The 12,171-nt window shown below is 45.3% G+C and overlaps 1 protein-coding gene across 1 annotated transcript in view; it reads right to left on the bottom strand.

The window, feature by feature from the left end:
- LOC138580166 (killer cell lectin-like receptor subfamily B member 1A) overlaps nt 1-12,171 on the bottom strand; it is a 162,955-nt gene that overhangs the window by 110,307 nt on the left and 40,477 nt on the right. The window lies entirely within an intron of this gene.

Consider the following 12,171-nt stretch of genomic DNA (forward strand, 5'->3'; position numbering starts at 1 on the left):
TCAGTATGGTAGGTTTTCCCTAGTGCGTATGCGCAATGGTATGAACACAAGTAAACACGTTGCCCAGATGCAAACATTAATACGAACATTGAAAACTATACGACCCACCTCCACCAGCAGACCATCCATTCCACTACCAGGCAAACATGTGGCCAGCATGCAAGCCAAACAGAAGAATCCAACTCCAAGCAAACCAAACATACCAGCCCCTGACCTAGGGGTAACAATGTAACACAACCAGCTACCAAGCCATGAAGAAAATAACCACTCCTCAAGTTCCAGTACTTCAACCAAATACACCACTTAAAGAATGAAAATCCATACTCCCCAACCTCAACGTGAAACTCCATACCCTGAAGAAAGTACACCAAACCCTTCTCCTCACAGTAAAACAGAAACGCCAATGACAAAACGCTGGACGTCAATGGCGACAGCAATCATGAAGAACCATAAAATGAAATGGCAGCTGGAAACAAAACATGATGCTACAAAAGGAACACAGCATGAAACACCAAACTCCCTCCACTCATGCTGTACAACACTCGTCCCCCTACCGACAACCAAACAATGGAGAAAAGAGGACCCACATAACTCCACCAACTAAACTAGTGGTAAACCGGTGACACAAGACCTGACAAATGTCGAAATACACACCAGGAGGCGAGCAACACAAGTCCAGGCCCAATGCTTGACGTCCGAAAGTTAATAGTCACACGCATGGAAAATCATGAAACTTGACCAAAACCCCGGCTACAACCAACAGCCCCATAACCGGACAATAATCCAACCCAGCTGAAATCGACAGCCCGTGCACCCGACAAAAGTCCAAATCCCAGCTACAAATTACAGGCCCATGCACCTCCGACTGTAGAACCAGTTCCCGCCTGTAAACCACAGCCCTACCCCACTGCAGACGGTGCAACCAAAATCCCAGCTGTAGCCCGCAGCCCCACGCACAAGAGAATGTGCAACTCCAAAATGCCCCAAACACCATAAAAAACACGACCACACAAGGAAGTGCATACATACACCCACAGAAATAGCCACAGACTCTGCCCGGCCATACTGCAAAACATCCCACAGCAACCAAAGAGAAAAAAATAAATCCCCCTATGGACAACACCAACAAACCACACCAAAACAAAACAAAACCAAAGGAACATCCCTAAATAATGAGGTCAAAGTTGCTGGATCCACATCTACCCCAAACGATCCCTGCACCTGCAAGTCCTCCAATCCAAGTCCAACCTCCAAAGGAAAACATAAACCTAAATCCATAACATTAGACCAGTATGCATGTGTCCCAGAACATGTGTCCAAAATGCAAACCGCGCACCCACGTATCCCAAGTAAGGATGCAAGCACCCACAAAAATGCAAAATGAAACAAAAATGCCCCATGCTCCCCCGCACCCACTGATGCAAAAATGTTGCATGGACCCCAGCACCCTAAACAAAAGGCCACAACATAAACATGACAGCAATTAAATAACAATAGGCCTTGAATACTAACATTGGCCCAGCAGCAGCCCACCTAAACCCACTGCTCCTAACCCCACCAGAGGTCACTACATAAAAGACAAACAGCAGAAAAACACTGGTCCCCACAACCAAAACTAACTAGACTTTATTGAGACTGAGTCCCTTCAGCTGCAAATGTAACCCCCTGTGAGAAACATGAAGGCGTCCTCACAACTACTCCACTTTGGTCCTCTTCTCATGTGGCCAGGGAAAGGCCATCTCTTTTGGATCCTGACACTGGGGGTTGACAAGCGAGGAAGGATCACTTGGGTGTAGAGTCCTTGGGGAGTGGGAATGAGACGTCCTTAGGTGAGATGTACCACCACTCATTTCCATTTCAGGAGGAACCCTCAATCCCAGACACCCTTAAGGGGTATTGCTACCCCTGGCCCACTGACCAAGAAAACACAAGGCAGTATAGAAACACCAGAAAGAGGATGAAGAAGAGAAGGTTTAAGGGTGAGACAAGCAAGACATGGTATCCCGCTTCTCCTTATGAGAACCAACCTGACCTTTTATGAGCAATTGTAAAATAACTCCCCTCAATTTCCGTCATTCACCCTACTAGAGTAATGAGATGAGGAAGAGGCGACTAGGAGCCATAAACACAAGTGAGTCATTTCACCACTCTAGTACTGAGATGAGGAGGATGCCTGCAGAGTACTTTAAAGGTCAGGCATGTCCCTCTAATTGCAGTCGTATTGGGAACTCACACCTGCAACCTGTTAAATGGTTGCAGGTGTATGAGAAGGGAGGAAACCAACAACACAAAGAATAGCAGAGAATCCAAGGTGCGAGGTAGCAGCAGGGAATACTGAGTGCAAGAGACAAGCAGGTAGTCCTGTTTGAAAGGAGGCAGACGTGGTGGGTCCTGCAGAGAATCCAAGACACCACCAAACGTTCCCAAGGAACTGTGGAGCCCAGCAGCAGGCGGGCTGGAAGAAAACCACAAGTTTGGGAGACTCTGTGGTCGGAATTGAGCAGCCGGAGCTGGGGGCGAAGAAAAGAAAACGAAGCAGCCGCCAGCTTCCACAGAAGCGAATCGGAGCTGCCGGCGAGAACAGAAGAGTGAGCGGGGCTCGTGGTTAAAGGAAAGACAGCGGGCGTAGCCGAGACCGAACAGCACAGCTGCCCAGAGGGATCACCAGGAACCAGTAAGTGAAGGGAGAAAGTCACTCAAATGGGCGCTCCTGGGGGCTGTGGGGGAAGCTAGGTGAATGCCGAATGAGCAAGCCAGAATGCCATGAATGAAATGACCCAAAGATACGGGTTGGGTGAAAATTAAGCGGCAAAGCGAATATTGAATACCAAACTGAATGAAACTTTAATGGGCAAAGCTGCGACCAAGATGACAAATGAAAGAGAAGTGCAAGTACTGCCTGCCTGAAAGCAAAGGAAGATGCAAGACAGCAGGAGTGGAAGATTGTGAGAAAGCATGGCAATCACCACAAAGTGAACTTTATGTGCAAATACAGTGTGGCAACCACAAGGAGAAGCCAAGTGAGGGTGAGACCTTCACATAAAGTCAAGAGGCTGATAAGGAGAAGTCAAGTGAATGTGAACATTCACTCAGGGGCAGATGCAGAAAAACTTGTATGGGCCAAAGAGCCTAGGGTTCCTGATTGCACAACCTGTACTGAGTGAACCGTGTGGTCTGACAACTGCACCTAGACCAGGGAACCCTCAAGAGAATCGTGTGGAACTGAGAAACTTTGTTTTGTGAATCTTGTAAAACCAAGGAACTTTGTTTTGTGAATCTGAGGAACACTTGACCCAACAAGAGGGGCTGGGACGCACCCCCTGCTTGTTAAGAAACCGGAGTGTGAGAGAATTTATAAGAAATGTATTTTGAAGTACGGAAAGAAGTTTAAGTATTTTGGAAGGAAACCCTAAAGACTTGATGAACTTTAATGCTGTCTTGAGGACAGAGCCCTCGAGACCCATTTCCTTTGGAACTGTGTTGCCTTGAACTTGGGGTTAGGAAACCCCCCCGAGTATCTGTGGAACTGTATCGCCTAAAACTTGGGCAATGGAAGCTGAAAAAAGATGGAAGGAGCTGGAAGAAGCTCAGAACATTATTTTGATCACCATTTATGTATTGTTAGCATCCCTACACATTGTTTAGCTTTAGTTACAAGGGCAAGGATAGGTTTAGGACACAGACAGACCTTTAAGTTGGGCTTAATGACTCAGACTTTCCTTAGTTTCGTTCACGTAGGGAAATCCCACCTTAGCGTAGGGTCAGTTAGGCCTTCAACCATCCTGATTAAACTAAACTAAACTAGTGGTAAGCCGGTGACACAGAAGACCTGACAAATGTCGAAAATACACACCAGGAGGCTAGCAAAACAAGTCCAGGCCCAACGCTTGACGTCCGAAAGTTGATAGTCACACATCCTTCCTTCCATCCTTTTGTTGTCAATGCATCATGTAACCTGGATGTGTAACTGTGTGCAACTGTATATAACCATGAATACTGTCACCCCCTTGCTATCAATATATCTTGTAATTACTTGGAATGTGCAACTGTATGTAACTGCAACATGTAAGCTTAAAGTATTCTTGAACACGCGCCCGGTTACCTCCCCGGTCTGGCGCGCGCTATAAATAAATAAACAAACAAACATGGAAAAGCATGAAACTTGACCAAAACACCGGCTATAACCAACCACCCCATAACCGGACAACCCAGCTGAAACCGACAGCCCCAACACCCGACAAAAGTCCAAATTCCAGCTACAAATGACAGCCCCATGCACCTCCGACTGTAGAACCAGGTCCCGGCTGTAAACCACAGCCCTACCACACTGCAGACCGTGCAACCAAAATCCTGGCTGTAGCCCGCAGCCCCACGCACAAGTGACTGTGCAACTCCAAAATGCCCCAAGCACCAGAAAAAACACGACCACACAAGGAAGTGAATACATACACCCACAAAAATAGCCACAGACTCTGCACGGCCATACTGCAAAACATCCCACAACAACCAAAGAGAAGAAAAAGAAATCCCAAACGGACAACACCGACAAACCACACCAAAACAAAACAAATACACAGGAACATCCCTAAATAAGGAGGTGAAAGTTACTGGATCCACATCTACCCCAAAAGAGCCCCACGCCACAAGCCAGAGTGAGCGATGGAAGGTGGGAGCAGGTCAGTCTTACTGGCACTAAGGCAGAGATCATTGGAGGCTTACCATTCCTGAATTGCAGAGACAGTCAGGTATGAGAGAAGCAGCAGAAGAGGCTGAGGGGAGCCTGACGGAGAGCTGGGTGTCATCCGCATCGCACTGAAAGTTGGAGCAGAAGGTAGAGGTGTGGTGGGCCAGAGGTGCCAGGTAGTGATTAAAGAGCCAGGGAGAGAGCTTAGGAACCTGGGGAACACCACAAGTAGAGAGAGAGATAGATGAGAGGAAAGACCCAAGTTGGTGAGGAGTAGGAATTCGGCCTTGCAGGAGTTGAGCTTGAAGTATGCATTGGACATGCAAGACTGGATAGAAAATCATCTTCAGCCAAGAGTTTACCAATGGAGTACTTAAGGGCCAAGCTGGTCTTGTCTCCTTGTCTTGTTGCACCTAGAAACACTTGTGTACAGGCACATTATAAACGATTTATCACATCATATCTCCATTAACACAGCAGCCAAATGTAACAGCATCCTGGATTCATGAACACAGGGAATACATACATTGGACAGTGCCAACCAGGTAGAGGATATTTTCCTGGGGCAAGGGGGTATGGCTATACGGGAATGGGGCCCCAATTTGCATGACAGTGTTTCATTTGTGGCAATATAGGGCACTATGCCCGAATGGCCCATTCGGCCGACAAGCAACAAGGCAAGGAGAAATACAGCAGCAACCACCATACGTACAAGTATATACACAACCATAGCAAATGCAGGGGATACCACAACAGAATCAGCAGAAGCAAGGGTTACCTCAGCAACAAGTACACATACCATAGATGCAATTACAGCCTCAGCAGCCACCAACAATGCCAACACAGTGACAAGCACCAATCCAAGGGGGGACACTAGCAGGAACTCAAGGTGCAGTGAGCATACTGTAGGCACTAGTACAAAAGCACATACAGGAGAATGCTACATTATTGGGACAAAATGAGGTACCCCATTTCACCGGGGTTACAGTGGTGGGGGGAACCCCATTCACAACATCATCCAACATAGCTCTCTGGTGAAGGCATTGCTTTAATCTTACCTGGATCATTTGCTTTGGGTTGACAACTCGGCAATCCAACTGGTGTCTGGCAGCTTAAAAAGCTCAGGATCTGCGCATGTGTGCAAGGGCGGAGCAAGTGTGGAGCAGTTTTGCAGTCCAGCTGGTCAGAGGATGCAGGGTAAACGTGTGACCCGGGAAACTCATGGCTGGCACACCATAAGTAGGTGACTTGACCATGCTCTCAGTTTACGTGTAGTCGACCAACATAAGCTGCGAGCTACGTTCTTTATATCGACCTAGCACAAGCTCTGTTTGCCATGCCTTCGAGAGGAAAGGCAAAAACAAGCAAATATAATGTGAGAGTCAGATCCAGGGAGGCAGGCACTCAGCCTTATGCCAGAAGAAAAAAAAGGCAACTTGTTACTCCAAAGGGAAAAGAATACACGGATGCGGAAAACTGTGGAGGTAGAATGACTGCTTGCTTTATTGCTGACCCTTGTAATCATGCCCCTGTAACATTGCAAGTGGAATGAAAGGAGCCCAATGTAATACTGCAATCTTCCTCGACTATGATTGATAATAATAACTCCCTTTTGGAATTGTGTTATTCCCTCCAAAAGCTCCACAAGAAGTAAAGGAACTTTGGAAGAAAAGAGGGTGATCTCTGTCTCCAACTGATTTGATATGGCAACAAGACAGCCTAATGCACCAATCCCTCTGCAAAACAAGGTGTCTAATTCAAGGAACAAATGTCTCTGTCCAGTGAGTGGATGAATGGGAAGAGGTCTATGCAGACAAGTATGTGCAACTTAATGAAATAGCCAGAAAAAGAGAAACTAAGAGAATGATAATAGAATATTGCATTGATGGTCCAAAAAGGGGGGAGCAGATAATAACAGTACACAGAAAACTAAAGTGTGTAAATGACAAGGGACAAAGCATTCCATGGTGCCATACAATACCATTGATGAGAATACAGGGATCAATATGGTACGGTGATAAATGGGAGGGGGAAACAATGCAGCATCGGGCGGAAGGTTTGGTAGGATTTGCACAACATGTAGCATCCAAAGGGCAATTAGGGGAAATTATGTACATGCATTGACTTGGATAAGTGAAAAACATCAACCGATATACATCAAGATAATTACATGATTTCCCTTGTGTTTCAGGTCGAATGGGTCCAGTGGGTCGACATATCTGGGGACTAACACCAGCTGTGCAAGATTAATGCGCGGTGCAACGCTGACGAAGGGAACTCATGGATATTTGGTGGGCCTATGGATCAAATGCCTATGCCCAGCTTCCTCCCAATTGGAGCGGTGCATGTTCGACGGTCACACTGCATAGCCCTGCTTTGGTGGTGCCCCAGAGCAACATGGAGCCCTTTCTGAAGGAACGGTCTGAAATACTGGAAGAAAAAGTGGTGGAGCAAAGCAGAGCCCCAAAAATGCCAGGAGCGCTGAATAGGAGAAAGAAAATAACTAATTGTCAGAGAAGAGTGCAGAGAATCTGGCAGCAATTCCAACGGAATACAGGTTGTTTTAAAAGGCAGCTACATTCTTTGTTTTGTTGCTATTTCCTGGAGTGCAAGCTGCTGCAAATGCAAAGTGGCTGTAGCTCACAAGATACGAGCTAATGCAGCTTGCAAATTAAAATGCTAAAGGACTAAATGATGTAAAGGAAGACTGAGGAAACTACGCCTGGTGGCACTAAAGAATAGATTGTTTTTAGACCTCCTCACTGCTATGGAGGGAGAGGTTTGTTCCAAGATCGGAAAATACTGTTGTATAGTAGTACCCAATGGAGAAGCATCAAATGGAACTCTGAGTGAGGCAATTAGTGAAATACAGACACTCCATGAGAAGATGCCAAATTAAGCTAATGGAGTGCAATCAAACAACTGGCATGCCACCCTCTTTGCTTGGACACCTGCCTGGCTTGCAGGGGTATTCAAAGTGACTGACCCCTTGGTGGTCCGCCTGCTCATCGCCTTCTGCACAGGCCAACTCATTATGAGACATTTTACCAACAAAGGGAGAGGAAGCTATATGATTCACCTGAATGTTGATGGGACGAATAGAACAAATAATGCTCCTCATACACTAACAACAAACATTGATATAAATGATAATAGTGATAAAATTGATCGGATTACAATACCACCAGCAAATATTGATGATTTTGATGCTTTCTGGATGGGATGCTAAGGATAGGGCAGGGTGTGTACTTAACAGGGAATTGTTAGATGGGTATGAATAAGAAGGAGTTGACCTGGGTAGGGTGATTAGAGTGTGGGTACCCAAAAGGATAATAACGAACATTTAGGCGCCAGGCTGGAGACTGCCCATAATTAGTATGCATCAAATGTCCACAAAATAGGTAGAAAGTGCACTAATAAAAATATAGGTGTTTAGCGTGGGTAAAAGGTAAGTATGCTTTGGTTAATATTAAGGAAGAGGCATTGTAAACAGGCCTCAGAGCATGTCTTCTTGGCTAAAAGAAAAACTCCTTTTTCATTAACAAGTTTAGTAACTGCAAAGGCTGGTAGCACACGGAAAAGTACATGTTCCCAGGATAATATGGCAAGAAGCGAGCAGTCTTGCATACATTCAAGGTCATAGAGCAAAGCTTACGGTGCAAGGAACACACTTTATAATTCGGCAAATTATTAAATGAAGAACTGGCCTACTGGCAGTTTCCAAGTGTCCCATGGCTGTTTCAAATTGCCCTTAGTACATTCAAGCCTGGGAAGAGGTCCGTAGTGTTCTTAGAATGCAACATTACAATGATTATTTTTCAATGGTTCATGGCTCTACTGGTGTCATGATGGATGACATTTCTCATGGGAAACGGATGGAGCTGACTGGCGGCAGATTATGAAAGTTCTGCTAATGAGCTTGTGACTCAATGTTTGGCACTAATGATGTGGGAAATGTATTTTGGTCTGTGACGTCATGATGGTGGTTGTGGGTAGTTGGGTGAATTTTGCAGGATCCAATCATTGATGTGTAACGTATGTGGTTCTGTAAGGGAATAACATAGCCCCACCAATTAGTTGCGCTAGGAGGAATAACCTAAAGTTGCAAAATGTTTAGATGCTAATTAGCTTGCATTACTATAAAAGATGTGTCCTTAGGGCAGTTACTTGTACAGCGCCTTTCATGCAGTACTGTTCTGCTGTCTGTGTGAATTCTGCTTTCCCTTTCTCAGCTGCGCCTGGGCCCAGAATAAATTGTGTTACTTCTTGAATGGTGTACGCTCCTTTTTGGATTACTTTTGTAACTTTTAGTGAGTTCCGAAGCGACCCCAGATACACTATGTGACACTGATGTTCAAACACAAAATCTTTGTCGACCACTTTCAGGTAATATCTCAAATGATAAGGCTGCTTAAATGGTTAGGAAGGCGGAAACGAAAATTGGAGGTGGGCTGAAGATAACAACTGGAATCCATGGTCTAACGGTGATGTGAGAGAAGGACATCCTTGAAAAATATTCAGAGGGTCAGGAGTGGGGGTGGTTTGGGGGATTTATTGCCGGTAATTCCACAACACAGACCATGACCATTGAGTATTATGGCATAGAACATCCGCGGACCGAGTATTGCCATTTCACCAGTGAAAAGGGGTGGGGGTCATACCCTGATGTTCGAAAATGATATTTTTCCTCATACCATAGTGCTGGCTAACTCACCCTGTAATCATAGATGGTTACACTATAATACAATCATTGATAAAAATGGGCCCCATTGGGAGACTGATCTGGGGTATGCCAATAGGAGTGTCTAATGAGCTAGATGTGACTGAAATTCAGTTGATAGAAAATACGGCTAATGCACTTGCTGTAGAGGTAAATGTACCAACTTTGAGTTCGAGCAAACTCCCTAGCCTGATTCATGGCATTTTTTGAAAGGTGCAAAGTGACTTTTCACTGCCGACACAAACCCTGATTCATGGAACTGTCCAAAGTGTATTTTGGCAGTGTAAACAGGGACGTCATTTCACCAAAATGGTAGGCGTAGCGGATGTGACATCACATGACCCTTAACCTCTGATGACATCTCAAGAAGTGTTGTAAGTTGATCCTGCCCCCAAGTGACATCACATGACTTGATGCCACATGACCTTTCACCCCTTGACAAAACAGGAAGTGGCATCACATAGCATTGTTCATCAGCACACTAACAAAAATATGGTTAGATATCACTTTAATATGATATACATTTCATACAAGAATGGATCATGGATATGTAGCGTTAATATCAGTGTCTATACGCCCATATTCCCACATTACTGTGAATGTAAGCAGACGTCCAACACAACATCCTGGACTATTGTACAACACTCGGGCTAAACTGTAAACATGCAGAGCATCTCGAAGAGGCCTAAACCCCAAAGTGCAGACATCCATTGCCTGCCAAGTGCCTTCTGGCCAAGAACTGATTTTGTAAACAGTTTTTTGTCCCCAAACAACAAAAATGTCAAAGTCGATATAAGTAAAGTGATTTTCTTTTCACATAAAATAGTGAAGAACTTCACTGTAAATTCGCTGCAGCAAGTGACGACTTTTCGAGGCCGCCACATGCAACACAAATGCTGCATTGTGTGTCGAGGTCCCACAGGGCCCTTTGGCGGATGCCCACATCCTCACATCAGTCAAAGTGACCAACATGCTCACCGAAAGCTCAAACACTACACATCTTATTTGAATGCCTTGTAGAATATAGTGCTTTCAGGAACACAAGATCTGAATGACGATCTGACTGACACAAGGCCTAGTAAAATCGTTTGTCACACCTAGAAACACTTGTGTACAGCCGCGTTATAAATGACATATATCATGTATTTAGATAGGTTTGCAATCATCTTTTTTTATGAGCAAAGTTGGATGGCCTTGGGCAATGAAAGCAAAGCATTACACAGCAATGGACAATCGGCTCATAATGAGAAAATATATTGAGTTGCAAAGCAGAGGCATTTTGGAAACTTTAGTGCACACGAACAAGGGACTGGAAGGCTAAGAACAGTAAGCAGTGCTATAGTGTTGAATGTGCATAAGTCATCACAGGTGTAAATGCCATATATACTGTTGTTTGTGCCACTGGGAAGATCGGCAGAGGATCTATATATGGCGTGGGGGCCATGGGAAATGAAACTGTTCTTTTTTCACACGTGGTCCAGTCTTGAGTGCCACCTGGGGAACAGCCCTAACCCAGAGTGCCAGAAATGCAAGCCATCACCCACCATGTGAACATTTCTTAAGCGTGTCCAGGCAAAGTACAAACTAACTGGGATTACCAGTGCATGGGGAAAGGAGAGAAATAATGGACTGTGGCAGTGGCGGGAAGGGACTCTCGCAAAATGCTGTATATGCCTTGTAGAGCAATACTCAGTGTATCCAAGCATTGGCGCTCAGCCGCAGCAGCAGCAGCTCACTCCCACACATGGACACCTCGTTACTGGCGCTTAAGGTTGCACCACCTTAACATACAGTGCTGGGATTTTTAAACATTGGCAACACTTGATAACCATTTTGTGTCAAATATAGATTCTTCCTCTAATCTACTTTTGACAACAGTGAGCTAAACCCACCACCAATCCTCCCGCTCTCTTACCAAGAGCCAAGTTAAAAGCACTCTTTAGTGGAGCAAGACATGGGGGTACAACCACGTTCAATGATGTCCCTTTTCTATGGATGCCCTGGATGGCCAATTTAGTCGAGGTACGGATTTGCTGTTTCACTCACTACAGTAATGAATTTCAGTTGTCTACCCAATTAAAATCGGATAGTGTTCATTTTACCAAAGCATTTGGGGCCGGTGTAACGTCACTTTTTGCTACCTATTGGTAGGAAAATCTGACAGGTATTGTAATGTTATTTTTTGCTACCCGTCAGAAAATCCTACTGATAGGAAAAAATGAGTAGGAAAATCTGACAGCCTGATCTGTCATTTTTTCCTACCCGTCAGAAAATCCTACCGAGAGCAGGCATTGGGCAACCCACCCCGGGGTAGCAAAAAGTGACGGGGGTAGGAAATTCTGACAGCCTGACCTGTCATTTTTTGATACCCGTCAGAAAATCCTACTGAGAGCAGGCATTGGGAAACCCACCCAGGGGTAGGAAAAAGTGACGGGGTAGGAAAATCTGACCTGTCATTTTTTTCTACCCTTCAGAAAATCCTACCAACAGCAGGCATTGGGAAACCCACCCAGGGGTAGGAAAAAGTGACGGGGTAGGAAAATCTGACCTGTCATTTTTTCCTACCTGTCAGAAAATCCTACCGACAGCAGGCATTGGGCAACCCACCCAGGGGTAGGAAAAACTGACGGGGTAGGAAAATCTGACAGCCTGACCTGTCATTTTTTGCTACCCGTCAGAAAATCCTACCGACAGCAGGCACTTGTACCAGGAAAGTGGGGTAAGTGGAGTAAGAGGTTATGGAAACAATTCCTCTTTTTTCAGTTTG

This window comes from Ambystoma mexicanum, chromosome 3p (assembly GCF_040938575.1).
Source record: "Ambystoma mexicanum isolate Mex_15411 chromosome 3p, UKY_AmexF1_1, whole genome shotgun sequence".
Classification (NCBI taxonomy): Eukaryota; Metazoa; Chordata; class Amphibia; order Caudata; family Ambystomatidae; genus Ambystoma; species Ambystoma mexicanum.